The 15,640-nt window shown below is 51.1% G+C and overlaps 1 long non-coding RNA gene across 1 annotated transcript; it reads right to left on the bottom strand.

Annotated features, from left to right (window-relative positions):
- Positions 1–5,519: 5,519 nt before the first annotated feature.
- On the bottom strand, positions 5,520–15,174 carry LOC123493665 (uncharacterized). Its single transcript, XR_012181648.1, has 2 exons — positions 14,395–15,174; positions 5,520–5,809 (listed from the first exon to the last, which is right to left on the bottom strand). It is a non-coding gene; the product is annotated as an uncharacterized lncRNA (long non-coding RNA).
- Positions 15,175–15,640: the final 466 nt, after the last annotated feature.

Here is a 15,640-nt window from a genome sequence, read left to right as displayed (position 1 = left end):
ACAACTACGACGAGGAAAAGAAGATTGCCATGGCCTCCCTCGAGTTTCAAGACTACGTCCTCATTTGGTGGGAACAAGTGATCGAGCGACGACATACAAGAGGCGAACCACCAATCACAACTTGGACAGAAGTGAAGGATGTCATGAGAGCTCGCTTCGTGCCTACACACTACACCCATGATCTCTTCAAGAAGTTGCAACTCCTCAAGCAAGGCACGAAGACGGTGGAAGAATACTACCAAGAAATGGAGATTTCCATGATACGAGCCAATGTCAAGGAAGACGACGAGCAAACAATGGCACGCTTCTTGAACGGCCTCAACCACCCAATCAAGCGGACTGCCGACTTCCAACCATACTCAAACCTTCTCGAGCTAGTTCATCAAGCGACCAAGGCCGAGTGACAAGTGCAAGATGACTTCAAATACGCCAAGTACTCGTCCAAGACCTACGGCTCCTACTCTCAAGCTCCCGCGACTTCGGCAACTCCTACCTCAACTAGAGCATCAACAAGTACCGGCGACAAGTCAAGTTCCAAGCAAGCTACGCCTTCCTCGACTCGTTCTCCGGCAAGCACCTACAAATCCAAGAATCCCTCATCTTCGGCGCCACCGAATGACCCCGTCAATACAAGTTCTTTCAAGTGCTTCACATGTGGTGGCCGAGGTCACAAGTCCTTCGAATCCACCAACAAGCGGACAATGATCTTCAACGATGATGGCACATATGACTCGATGAGTGAAGAAGATATGGAAGCCTTTGAGCACGTGGCCATGCACCGGCGCGTGAACGAAGATGAAGATGATCAAGTCTTTTGTGACAATGATTCAAGTCCCTCTCTCGTGGTCTCCAAGGTCTTCACGCTCCAACACCATCAAGATGAAGACCAACGGTGCCACATCTTCCACACCAAGGCCGGCATCAACGGGCGTTCCGTGAAGGTCATCGTCGACGGAGGAAGTTGTCACAACTTGGCAAGCGAAGAGCTATGTTTCAAGCTACAATTGGTCAAGAAGAAGCACCCTCGTCCCTACAAGGTGCAATGGCTAAGCGACTCCGGCACTATTCAAGTGGAGCATACGGTGCAAGTTTCTTTCAAGATCGGGGCCTACGAGGACACCTTGGAGTGTGATGTAGTTCCTATGTCGGTGTGCCACCTTCTCTTGGGACGACCTTGGTAATTTGACCACGGAGTCATCCACAACGGAAGAACCAACCACTATAGCTTCAAGATGAAAGGCAAGGAATATATGCTTTGATCAATGTCACCAAGCCAAGTGATCGCCGATAAGGAAGCATCCACCCGTCATGGAGATTCTAGTGAGAGAGTGAACCACCAAAAAGAAAGTGAGCGCCACAAGCCAAACTTGAGCGACTCTTCGCCAAGAGAGAAAAACTTAGTCCTCCTAGCCACAAAAAGAGAAATGAGAGAAGTGTGTGAGAACCCATCAAGTGTCATCCACTTTGTCCTACTTTGCAAAGATGAGGTGGCAAAAACTAACACTCCTAATCCTCTACCTCTAGTGTTTTCTAACTTGTTGCAGGAATTCGAGGATGTCTTCCCCGATGAGCTACCTCCCGGTCTTCCTCCTCTACGTGGCATTGAACATAGGATCGACCTCATCCCCGGAGCACCTCTTCCGAACAAGGCTCCCTACCGCGTCAACCCCGAAGAAACTAAGGAGATCCAACAGCAAGTACAACAACTCATCGATAACGGCCATGTACGTGAAAGCTTAAGCCCTTGCGTCGTTCCGGTTATACTTGTGCCCAAGCAAGATGGTAGTTTTCGCATGTGCTCCAATTGTAGACCCATCAATGATATCACTGTTCGTTATAGGCATCCCATTCCTCGCCTTGATGATATGCTAGATGAGCTTAGCGGTGCCACCATTTTCTCAAAAATTGATCTTAAAAGTGGCTATTATCAAATCCGCATACAAGAAGGTGATGAATGGAAAACCGCTTTCAAAACTAAATTTGGCTTGTACGAGTGGTTAGTTATGCCTATGGGTTTATCGAAGCTCCCGGTACTTTCATGCGACTTATGCATTTTGTGCTTCGTCCTTACATTGGAGTGTTTGGTGCGGTCTACTTCGATGACATACTTGTTTTTAGCAAATCCATCAAAGATCATGTAAATCATGTTAGGGTCGTTCTGCAAACTCTTCGCAAGGAACGTATTTATGCAAACATGAAAAAGTGCACTTTTGGAGTTGACAAGCTTGTTTTCTTGGGTTTCGTTGTTTCCTCAAAGGGTGACCATGTTGATGAGTCTAAAATTGAAGCAATTAAAACTTGGCCACAACCCACTAATTTGCAACAAGCGCGTAGTTTTCTTGGCCTTGCGGGTTTCTATCGTCGCTTTGTGAACGATTTTAGCTCTATTGACGCACCATTGCATGCCTTGAGTAAGAAAAATGCTCCTTTTGTTTGGGGACCTTTGCAATCTACCGCTTTTGATGAGCTCAAATCTTTGCTTACTCATGCTCCGATTCTTGCCTTGCCCAACTTTGACAAAACTTTTGAGGTTCATTGCGATGCTAGTGGTAATGGAATTGGTGGAGTTTTAATGCAAGAAAAACGAGCTATTGCATATTTTAGTGAAAAACTCTCCGGTGCTCAACTCAATTATCCCATCTATGACAAGGAATTGTATGCATTAGTGCGTGTGTTGCATGTTTGGGAGCATTATCTTAGACCGCATGAGTTTGTCATACATACCGATCATGAGACACTTAAGTACCTTAAAGGTCAAACCAAGTTGAATAAACAGCATGCTAAATGGAGTGAATTTATTGAATCTTTCCCCTATGTGATCAAGTACATTAAGGGCAAAGAGAATGTTGTGGCGGATTCCCTTTCCCGCAAATGCATGTTACTTACTCAACTTGAATTGAATGTTGTTGGATTTGATCATATCAAAGATTTGTATGAGCATGATGTGACTTTTGCTACTCCTTATGCTAAGTGTGTGACGCATACTTCTTGGGAACGATACTATATCAAAGATGGTTATCTTATGAGAGCTAACAAACTATGCATTCCCGAGTCTTCTCTTCGTTTGTTACTTTTGGAAGAGGCTCATGGAGGTGGACTCATGGGACACTTTGGACGCGACAAGACTTTTGCCACGCTCTCCAAGAACTACTTTTGGCCCAAGATGTTTCGCGATGTCGCCCGCTTCACCAACCGGTGCTCTACATGTTGCAAATCTAAGTCACAATCTCAATCCCATGGTTTACATATGCCACTACCTATTCCACATCAACCTTGGGAAGATATTAGCATGGATTTTGTGCTTGGATTACCTAGGACTCAAAATGGCAAGGACTCCGTATTTGTTGTTGTGGACCGTTTCTCTAAAATGGCTCATTTTATCCCATGCAATAAGATAGACGATGCTTCACATGTTGACAATCTCTTTTGTAGGGAAATTTTGAGGTTGCACGGTGTGCCAAAGACAATTGTGTCGGATCGAGATGTCAAGTTCTTAAGCTACTTTTGGAAGACGCTATGCGCCAAGCTCGGAATCAAGCTACTCTTCTCCACGGCGTATCATCCTCAAACCGATGGCCATACGGAAGTCACCAACCGGACGCTTGCAACTCTCCTATGTATGTTGATAAAGAAGAACATCAAGTAGTGAGAGGAGTGCCTACCCATCGCCGAGTACGCCTACAACCGTGCAAGACACTCTACCACTGGCAAGTCCCCCTTCGAGGTTGTCTACGGCTTCAACCCATTGTCACCGTTGGACATTCTTCCTCTACCGCTTCAAGAACGAGCAAACATGGACGCAATTGCAAGAGCCACCTACCTCAAGAAGATGCATGAAGAAACACGTTCCACGATCGAGCGCCAAGTACAATGACTCACCTCCAAGCTCAACATCAACAAGTCTCCGATGGCGTTCCAACCGGGTGATCAAGTATGGATACATCTCCGCAAGGACCGCTTCCCCAAGGAACACTATTCCAAGCTACTCCCGAGAGCCGACGGACCATTCAAGGGGCTAGCACGCTACAACGACAACGCCTATAAGGTCGACATCCCACGTGACAAGTACAACGTAAGCGACACCTTCAACGTCAAAGACTTGGCCAAGTACCATGGTGATGAAGAGCATGATCCGTGGACGGATCTCTCCCAAGGGGGGGAGATGATGCGGAGCATCCCTCGACTACCCGCACCGACACTCCATCACCACCGCAAGCACCAAGAGGGCCAATGACAAGAGCACGTGCACGCAACATCGAGAACGAGGTCACTTCCTTCCTCTCCGAGTTTCGTTCGGTTTCACATGAGAATGGGATTCTACCTCAAAGAGATACACTATGCATTCTTAGGTACGTCGAAGATGATCGTGGGAAGGAGAAGACGGAGATTCGAGCATCCATGGAGTAAGAAAAGGAAGGAGAGCTCAAGAAGAATGAAGGAGAGAAGCTCCTGGACACCCCGGGTGCCCGGACGGAAGCACCCCGGGTGCCCGGACTCGAAGACGCGGGGAGGGGCAAACCCCCTGGACACCCCGGGTGCCCGGCCCCGACCTGGGCCTCGCCCCAGCCACCCCCCGGGTGCCCGACCTCTTGGGCCCGGGTGCCCGGCTGCCCACCTGGGCCGCCCTAGCCCCGACCGGGTGCCCGGGCCACCTCTCCCGCGCCAGCCCAGCACCACCCCGAGTGCCTGGCACTTTGGCCCGGGTGCCCGGCCTCTCTCCCAGCGCCGACCCGGACTGCCCCGGGTGCCCGGCCTCTCTCCCAGCGCCGACCCGGACTGCCCCGGGTGCCCGGCCTGCCCCGTCTTGTTTTCGTGTTGAGGTCTTTTTGGTCTTTTGTAACCATACCTCCCCCAACTTCGTCCCTAGACTTACAAATACTCTTTCCCTGGCTCATTTGGAGGTCAGCAAAGTATTAGATAAAACATTGTGAGCTTTGCTCCTTGTATCCCCTCCTCTTGGAGATCAAGACCCCTCTTGAGAAGAATCCTTGTGGATTACAAGACCTCCCAAGGGAGTAGATCATCATCAAGACCTCACCTCCTCTAGGAGTGGGAAGAACTTTAACTTGTGCTTGTTTCTTTGGATTGATCTTGTAATCTTGTGGATCTCATGTATGCTACTCTAGTGGATGTGATATTTGGGTTTGTTTGAGTGATTTTGTGCCTTGTGTTCTTGAGTGTTCTTCCTCTTTTCCCCCTCCAAACGTGAAAAGATCCCCTCTAGGGTTTCACCCTACAACAGGGAAGGGGGCGCGCACGGTGCCACCGTCGCCCGGACGGGGGAGAGGGAGAGGGGGGAGAGGAGAGCCATTCCTCCTCCTCCTCAAGCAGAGATGAGTCGATGTCCCTCTCCTGCCCTAACAATTCCCCATTCACATAGGGCTGTTGTCGCCGCTGTTGTGAGTCTGCGGTTGCGCCGTCGCTGTCCTCTACCTCGTCGCTAGGTTGTGGTCACTGCCGTGTGGAGGCTATTTCCGTTCGTGCCGCCTTTGGCCAATATTAGAAGGGAGAGAGAGGAATTGGTGGAATAGTTGTTCGTTGTATTGCTTGAGCCTCATGGGCATATATATAGAAGTACATGATCATCTTAGAGTACAAGGCAAGGTAGAATAATATCGTACGGTACCTCTCTCTTTCTCAGATTTGGATTTCTGCATCTAATTCATTTGGTGATAATCAGTCAACAGTAGATTGGTTGCCACAGCTCGACTGGCAACAGACGCATCTAGCCTCCAAAACTGGTGACGTCGGCAGCAAGCTGGACGAAGTAGTCGCTTCCTCAGGCTGTAGGTACACACTTTTGTCTCGCCTGCAGCGACAAGTTTATATATCAGTTCATGTCTTCTACATCTTATATCAGTCTTCTACAAAATATACTTATATTTAGGAATGGAGGAAGTATCTCACTATATGTTTTCATAGCATCGTGTTGAGATGTAGATACATATGTGTATTTCTTGTACAACAAGCCCTCCTCCTTTCATGTATAGTTGAGGACGTGGCTATCCTTTGTACTTATATATACGTGCATATTGCACCCAATCAATATATCGTGAGTTGCATAACCTTCTACATGGTATCAGCCTTCCTCCGATCCTCTACCCTAGCCGTGTCGCCATCGCTTCCCAGCCGCCGCCGCTAGTTCCCTCGCACGCCCGCGCCGCCGACTACTCGCCGCCGCCGTGCCACCTTCCCCACTGCTTCCGCTCCCGCCCCCGCGATCACCTCGCGCCTCTCCCACCCCTAGCCACTACAAACCCTAACCCGCCCGGGCCGCCCCTAACCCTAGCTCCTGCCATGTCGGGATCCAACCTCTCCGACCGGTCCGCCGCCTCTACTCCTCCGGTCGTGAAGCCGCCGAATCCCTTCGACTCTTCCGCCGGCTCCACCGCCGCGACTCTTCCCGATCCTGCCTACATCCGTGATGTTCCCATCGAATGTCGCGTTCCGGTCATCCTCTCCCACAACGAGGCGAATTTTTATGCTTGGAAGACATACTTCAATCTCCTCTTTCGTGAGTATAACCTGCAGGACCACATCGACAGCACAGCCAACCTCTTCGTCCTGAACCGTGACGCCGACTGGCTAGCGATCGACGCCACCATCATCAGGTGGCTCTTCCTCACCGTGTCCAAGGACATCTTCCACACCGTCGTTCGCGACAAGGATGATGCATGCACGGTGTGGAACAAGATCGTCGGCCTCTTCACCGACAACAAGCTCCAACGGATCGTCTTCCTGCAGCAGGAGTTCTTCGGGTGCCATCAAAACGACTCCTCCGTCGACGCCTTCTGCATGCGTCTCAAGACCCTCTCCGACGAACTCAATGACATCGGCTTCAAGGTGGGCGACGAGTTGCTCCTCTCCACCCTCACCGCCGGCCTCAATGAGGATCTCGGCAACGCCGCCTCCAACCTCACCCTCATGGCGAACCCTACCTACGAGCGGGCGGTGGCTTATCTTCGTCTCGAGGAACGCCGGTTGAAGCATCTTCGCTCCCGTGCCGTTCATACCGCCTTCGCCGCTGGCTACTCGCGCGGTGGCCCCGCGCCCTCAGGCGCGCCTCCCGGCTTCCCAGCGCCGTACCAAACGCCCCGGCCACCGGCGCCTTCCGCGCCGCAAGGCGCCTACGGCGCCCCCTACCAGCAGCGGCCACCGGCTCCTCCTGCGGCTCTTCCTCAACAACCGCCGCAGCAGCAGCCCCAGCAGCAGCAGCGCCAGAGGCGCCGCGGCCGCGGCAAAGGCCAGACGCAGCAGCAACAGCCGCGCCCCGGGCCTGTCCAGCAGCAGCCGACGCCTCCTTGGGGGGTGGCCACAACCCCTGGACAGGGTTTGTGCACGCCTACACCATGCCCGTGCCCCGCCCACCCGCTCCAAGCCTCCTTGGGCCCGGTCCCTCCAGCCATCAGGCATTCTTCGCCGGTCCGCAACCTGGTCCGGTCGCTCCACCGGCCTACTACTCTCCTGCTCCGGTTGGCTATGGCGGGCCAACCACCAACACAGGCGTGACCGGCTCCTCCGGCTATCCCGCGCCGGTCTCTTATGATCCAGCCCTACTTGCTGCTCTTCATCAGCAGCCTCCGGTCGGGGCTTATTCCGGCGGTGGCGATTGGTTTATGGACACCGGTGCATCTTCGCACATGGCCGCTTACCCGGGTAACCTCTCTTCTGCGTCTCCTATTCACACTTCTTCTCGTATCATTGTCGGTAATGGTGCTGGTCTCCCTATCACTCATATTGGTTCTACCAGTTTTCCTTCAAACTCTAGACCACTTTATCTCAATAATGTTCTTGTGTCTCCTGAACTCATTCAGAATTTAGGTTGTGTTCGTAAACTTTCTCGAGATAACTCTGTAACTGTGGAATTTGACGAAGTTGGTTTTTCTGTTAAGGACGCCCTCACCCGGATGGTTCTTCACCGCTGTGACAGTCCCGGCGATACATACTCCGTCCAGCCTCCATCATCTTCACATGCTGGACCAGTTGCACTCTCCGCCGGTGTTGATCTTTGGCACGCGCGTCTCGGTCATCCTAGCTCCAGCGCTCTTCGTCACATTATTAGGGATTTTTCTTTTACATGTAATAAAATGGATGCGCACTCTTGTCACGCATGCCGTCTGGGCAAACATGTTCGCCTTCCCTTTAGTGCTTCATCCATGGTTGCGTCGTTACCCTTTGAGTTAATCCATAGTGATGTCTGGACCTCTCCTGTTGCTAGTAATACTGGATTCTCATATTATCTTGTTATTTTGGATGACTACTCTCACTTTGTGTGGACCTTTCCATTACGTAAGAAGTCCGAAGTTGCTGCCACTCTTACGGCCTTCTACTCTTACGTATCTACGCAATTTGGTCATCCCATTCTAGCTTTGCAAACTGACAACGGAAAAGAATTCGACAACACCACCATCCGCAATCTTCTCTCCACACATGGCACTGTTTTTCGTCTTACCTGTCCATATACTTCACAGCAGAATGGTCGGGCGGAACGCATTCTTCGCACTCTTAACGATTGCGTCCGTACCCTCCTCTTCCACGCATACATGCCACCTCGCTTCTGGCCCGACGCTCCCGCTACTGCCACCCTACTCATTAACCTTCGTCCCTGTCGCACCCGGTGGAACTTTACACCTCACCACCTCCTCTTCGGGTCTCCTCCTTCATACGACGGTCTTCGTATTTTCGGTTGTCTTTGTTATCCTAGTATTGCCGCCACCTCTCCTCATAAACTTGCCCCTCGTTCCCTTCCGTGTGTCTTCCTCGGTTACCCGGCTAACACCAAGGGCTATAGATGCTATGATCCGGTTTCCCACCGTGTCATCACATCCCGACACGTTTATTTCGATGAGTTGTGTTTTCCTTTTAAACAGGAACAGCAGGCGGCTTCTTCATCGGCGCCCGGCCCCTCTTTGGCCGACCCTGTCCGCCCTGGCTTTGCCCCAAAGCGTAGGGCGCCCCCTGGACGCACGGCACTCCGGCTCCAGCCCGCTGCTTCGCCAGGCTCACCGACCTACGAGCCGGCCTCCACGTCGGCCTCCACGCCGGCCTCCCCGGCTGCTTCATCGTCGGGCCCCGCGCCGGCCTCTCTAGTTGCTTCATCGCCGGGCGCTGCGCCGGCTTCTGAGCCGGCCTCTCCGGCCTCTTCTTCGCGGGCTTCAGCGCCAGCCTCGTCGGTCTTGCCGGCTGTTGTGCCAGCTCGCCCGCCGGGATCGCCCGCTTCTCCCCCGACTTCTTCGCAGCCGGGCGTGTCGCCGGCTTCTTCACCGCCGGGTTTGGCACCGGCCCCGGTGTCTGCTGTTGTGCCACCACCCGCTGGCCCTGTCACTCGGTCGCGCCTGGGTGTCCATCGGCCGAGCACTCGCTACCCTCCGGATGAGTACACCCGCGTGGCTTCGACGTCTTCCTCGTCACCGTCACCCCTGCCGACCTCCGCCCGTTCCGCGCTTCGTGATCCCATGTGGTTCGCCGCGATGAAGGAGGAATTTGACGCATTGCAACGCAATCACACTTGGCAGCTCGTTCCCCGTCCCCCTCGGGCCAACATCATCACCGGGAAGTGGGTGTTCAAGCACAAGTTTCATCCGGATGGTACTCTTGACCGACACAAGGCCCGTTGGGTCGTTCGGGGTTTTCGTCAACGAGCAGGCGTTGACTTCACAGACACTTTCGCCCCGGTTGTCAAACCCGGGATGATTCGGACTGTCCTTCAGCTAGCGGTCTCTCGCTCCTGGCCCGTGCACCAGATGGATGTTTCGAATGCTTTTCTTCATGGGCATCTTGAGGAACAGGTGTTCTGTCAGCAGCCGACTGGGTTCGTGGATGAGTCTTCTCCGGATCATGTGTGCTTGCTTTCTCGATCTCTGTACGGGCTCAAGCAAGCTCCTCGCGCGTGGTACCAGCGCATCGCAGCATTTCTTACTCAGCTTGGCTTCCGCTCCACTCGCTCCGATGCTTCACTATTTGTCTACCACCAGGGTGATGCTACTGCTTTTCTGCTGCTTTATGTCGACGACATCATCTTGACAGCATGCTCGACTGCCCTTCTTCGACAGCTCACGGATCGTCTTCGTGCTGAGTTTGCCATTAAGGACTTAGGTCCTCTGCACTATTTCCTCGGGATCGAGGTTATTCGTCGAGCAGATGGCTTCTTTCTTCATCAGCGGAAGTATGCTCATGAGCTTCTGGACCGTGCCGGGATGCTTAATTGCAAACCGGCTGCCACACCTGTCGATACGAAGGCCAAGGTCTCTGCCACAGATGGTTCTCCTGCTTCAGATGCTCCATTCTACAGGTCGATTGTTGGTGCTCTTCAGTACCTCACTCTTACTCGTCCGGAGCTCCAGTACGCTGTTCAGCAGGTGTGCCTTCATATGCATGCTCCCCGTGAAGCTCACTGGACCGCAGTCAAGCGCATTCTGCGCTATATCCGTGGCACCTTGGATCTTGGGCTGTCACTTCAGGCTTCATCATCTATGGATCTGACGGCTTATTCTGACGCCGATTGGGCCAGCTGCCCTGACACGCGCCGCTCGACCTCTGGTTATTGCGTCTATCTTGGACCATCACTTATCTCCTGGTCGTCCAAGCGGCAGCCCGTTGTCTCCCGCTCCAGTGCTGAAGCGGAGTACCGCGCCGTTGCCAACGTCGTCGCCGAGTGTTCCTGGCTTCGTCAGCTTCTGCATGAGCTCTTGTCTCCGGTTGACAAGGCCACGATTGTCTACTGTGACAATGTTTCTGCGGTCTACCTCTCTGCCAACCCGGTTCATCATCGACGCGCCAAGCACATTGAGATTGATATCCATTTTGTTCGCGAACAGGTAGCTCTTGGTCATGTACGCGTGCTGCATGTCCCTACGTCTCAACAATTTGCTGACATCATGACAAAGGGCTTGTCTACCGCGTCTTTCGAGGAGTTCCGATCCAGTCTTTGCGTCGACCATGGTGCCGCTTCGACTGCGGGGGGGTGTTGAGATGTAGATACATATGTGTATTTCTTGTACAACAAGCCCTCCTCCTTCCATGTATAGTTGAGGACGTGGCTATCCTTTGTACTTATATATACGTGCATATTGCACCCGATCAATATATCGTGAGTTGCATAACCTTCTACACATCGGAGTATAGTTTGTTGATCTTATTGTATAATTATTATCATTTTCAGCGCGTGGACTATTGTTTGTCCTGTTCAGTGCTTCTGTACTACTTTGCTATGCACTGACACCTCCGGATATTTGTGCATGCCTTCTCGATGTGGATTTAACTGATCAACCCATCAACCTTTTGAGACTTGGATAGTTTTATTTTGAGGAGCTTAATTTCCTGTATATATCTTGCCAAAGTGACACGCCTGAAAAATTCTGCCTGCTGGCCGACAATAAAAAGATATGTTAAAGCATGTTCTCGACATTTCTTTTATTGTAATCTTGAATTGATAGAAAAATATTTCAGCTAATATCCTCTCTATTTCTGATATTGAATAGTTATAAAGGAATCCGGTCTCATTTCTCTGCTATGCTTATTCATACAAGCTGAGCATATTTGGACGACAACAGTTTTACGTGCAACAATACCCGCAGGGCATCAGCTCACTAATGTTCTTTATATATATATATATATATATATATATATATATATATATATATATATATATATATATATATATATATATATATACTTTTAAGTTCGTACTCTACTGTAGCTTTCTTACCAGAAACTCATTGTGGTTTTCTTTACAACTAGCACTTTTTATACAGCTCTGACATCTTCTTTGTTTGATGTAGACTATCATTCCCTTCTCCTATGATGTTACACATTATACTATTTGAGCCATGTTGCCTTTGGTTAGAGCATCTCCAATAGATAGTTCAAATATAAAAGTAACTAACTTTTGGACCGTCTGAGGCCAAAAACGCAGCTTCAACAGACGGTCCATATGTAAAAAAAATACGTGATGTAAAATACAACACCTCGCGGTGCAAATTTACATCACGAGGTGCATCTAGTCCCAAACCGCGAACGCCCAACCGCCAGTTCCTTTCCTTTCCCGCCCGCGACCTCCCGCCCGTCCGCCGCCGCCCCGCCGCCTCCACACCCTGCCGCCGCCCCGCCGCACGTCGCCCGCATAGGATCCGGCCCCGCCCCGCCCCCTGCCGTTGTTTCCACGCCGCCCCGCCGCCCACCCGCCGCGGATCCGGCCGCGGCCGCAGCGCACGCCGTCGCCCCGTCCGCCGCAGCTCCGACCCGCCGCAGCTCCCGCCGGCCCCGACCCGCCCGCCGTAGCTCCGACCCGCCCTAGCTCCGTGCGCCACCGCCCCGCACGCCGCCGTCGCCCCGCAGCTCCGCCCCGCCCGGCTCCGTCCGCCACCGCCCCGCAGCTCCGCCCCGCCCGGCTCCGTCCGCCACCGCCCCGGCCGCACGCCGCTGCCGCTCCACCGCTCTCACCGCTCTCCGATGGCGCCGAAGAAGACGCCCAAGGGCAAGTCGAGCTTCTTCGGCGTGAGGCAGAAGCCCTCCGGTAACTTCGGAGTGGAGTTCTCCGATGCCGGGAGGCGTTGGTGGATCGGCACGTACCCCTCCGCCCACGAGGCCGCGCGTGCCTACGACGTAGCGGTGTGGCGTGCCGAGAGGCCTCGGGAGCACCTCAACTTCCCAGAGATCGAGAGTCGGGCGGAAGCGGAGATGCTTGTGCCGCAGGGCATCAAGATGAAGGAGATCCCGACGAAGAAGAAGACGAAGAAGAAGTCGTCGGTTATCGTCAGTGCCGGCGAGACCGACGAGGAGGCAATGGCGAGGTTTGCTCGGGAGCATCCGGAGTACGTTCAGGCCGAGCTGGAGTACTACTGGAAGCGTGAGGCGGAGCAGAAGAAGAAGGGGGCGAAGAAGGAGGACGAGGCCGGTCCCTCGATGGTGATCCCCATCGAGTCCTCTTCCGAGGAGGACTGGGCAAACTTCTCGGAGGAAGAGGAGGAGGGGTGCGACGACCCGGAGAAGGAGGAGTTCTGGGCGCAGTTCTGCAGCTCCGACGATGAGGAGTAGTTTATCTAGTAGTTTGAATAAGTAGTAGTTGAAGTTCATGTATGAAACTATGTTGAATTTGATGTTTGAACTATGTTAAATGGACTAGTAGTTTGTCGTTTTAAGAAATTTACATCTTCATTTTGGACCATCTATTGAAGTTGCTTTTTTGGACCATTAATTTGGACCATCTGTTGAAATTGAGCTTTTTTCGGAGCTCCAAAACACACTTTTTGGCGGTTCAAATTTTACATCTCCGGTTTTGGACCGCCAATTTGGACCATCTATTGGAGATGCTCTTACATTGGTCCAGTTTGCATAGCTAGATTTTAGAGCCAGGTAACAACGGACTTTCAGCTTCAGTTGAAACCCAGCTCCGACGATATAGTAGATACAAATTGCGTTGTCTTTTAGATCTATCCCTTTGGGTCACCAGCTGAGTTGAACTATTTTGTCATGCCTCTCATTCTTTAAATTTTTAACAAGCTGAGCTAACATCACGTTTATTTATCACATGGATGTATGAGTGCCAATCTTCCATTATCCAGATGTAACATTGACGACGAATGAATTAAGCTGCTTCATTTGAAATATCAAACATGAACACAGTTCTGGTTACACTTTTTCCGCTGTTGGTCAACCCCTTTTTGTTTGCCACCCATCATTGTATCATTTTCATTTATACACAATATGTCTGTGCAGACATTCATTCCATACATACATGGTTTCTTCTTGGCTGCCTTGGGCTCGAGCTGCCGCAAGTACAACTGACATGCACAGTATCCTGCCACAACCGCCGTCAAGTCCAGGTTATGACTACTGACCTTTGTTGCCTCTCATGGACTCCCCCCCTTCCTTTTTAGTATTTCTTAGGTGATGTGACTTTTGACCAGGAGAATAATGCCACTACTGAATTTGGCTAATCCGAGTCCAATAGAATTTATGCATCTGCACATATTCATTGTTCCATATCTTATCCGAGTCCAATGGAATTTATACATGTGCACATATTCATTGTACCATTATAGTCATGTATCATTCTTAAATATTTTTGTCAAATCACAATCATTGTTTTGTTGATCCTTTTAAGATCCAATATGACGAGTAAAACACCAATTTTATGCAATATTTTCACCGAATAGGTGCCTCTCCATAGGCACCTCCCTTAGTACAAACACATTCTCTCCTCTCTCCCTCTCTAATTGTAACTAGGGTCCCTCAAAGAGGCCTCTTCAGATTGTATATATATTAAGGTCATCAATGAGAATTCTTACAGAATTCATTCAATCAGTTTTACTTTATAACACGTTATCATGCACGCCTCTCCACAGAGCAATTACGCCAAGAACGAGAACAGAGAAGGGAAGAGATCGACGATACCTGTGTGCATGTCCATCGGTCTGGTGCATGGCCGTGTCGACGGCGCCCTCCGGCGCTTCCACTCGCCACATAACTGCCAACGGCAGCGGCGGCAAACGGCGAGGCATCGCCATGGTCTTCAGGCACGATCTGGGCTCGCAGTGCGGCTGCGCGTCCTCAAGGCGCGGCGACGCGGCGTGACCTTCCCCGCAGGGCGTGGCCTCGGCCCTCCTCTGCTTCTCCTGGACTTGCATGGTTGCGCTCGCACCTGCGGCCTCCCTCGGCATGGAGGTCTACGGCGGCAGAGGCCAAGTGGGGCGCCCACTTCTCGACAGCGGTAGCCAACGCACGGCTCCTCCCTTAGGCAGAGCACCACCATGTCGCGGCTCGCAGCCCGGCGACACAGGCGGCCAACGGCTGGCGTGCACGCGCTAGCATGGCCCCTCCTATAGGCTGTGGTGGCGCACATCACCACGCACGTGGTTCCAGCCGGCGGCCTAGCAAGCCCATCACCACGGCAAGCAGCAGTTTGGGGAAATTCTTCGCAACAGAATCACACGGGGAGAAAGGCCATGGAGCCTTATCTCTTCATCCTTTTTGAATTTAGCCCTTGCAGTTTACTTATTCATCGATTAGACACTTGATTTATCTGTTGACACCTCAGGCTTAGTCCAGTATACAGGACAACCTACAGATTATATATTAATTCCTGTATAAGTCCAGTGATTTCTTGTTCAGCCCTCAGGCTTAATAGAACTTTGTAGTGCAGCCATTTGTCTCACTACATAATTATATTCGTCGGTAATACATGCCGGACAATCCTGTCTTCAAATTGCATAAGACATAATTATACATCAATTTGCATCATGTAAAGTTGTCATTTGAAGCTCACAAGTCTTCATATATTACATGAACGTGTATAATTTTGCATTTAAATGTATTACCAAACAAATACTATTGCAAAAGAATAACTTTGCTTATATCTAAGACCCTATTCCTACCGAATTTAAGACATTATTTGTGTCTTAACCCCTATCATTACATGCGATTTACGACAAGAACTATGATTTTGCAATAGAAATTCGATTTTCTGGCAAATCTTAATGAAATTCAAATAAGAATTATAAAATGTCATACTTAATATGACGAACCCAAATTTTATTTGTGAATCACAAGGTATTGGCATTTACTGCATTATTTGCAGATTATCCACCTCTACTGTGAGGTCTACATATTATTATTTTAACAAGATGACTATCTTCAAGTG

This window comes from Aegilops tauschii, chromosome 4 (genome assembly GCF_002575655.3).
Source record: "Aegilops tauschii subsp. strangulata cultivar AL8/78 chromosome 4, Aet v6.0, whole genome shotgun sequence".
NCBI lineage: Eukaryota > Viridiplantae > Streptophyta > Magnoliopsida > Poales > Poaceae > Aegilops > Aegilops tauschii.
This window is presented reverse-complemented; position numbering and strand designations above follow the sequence as displayed.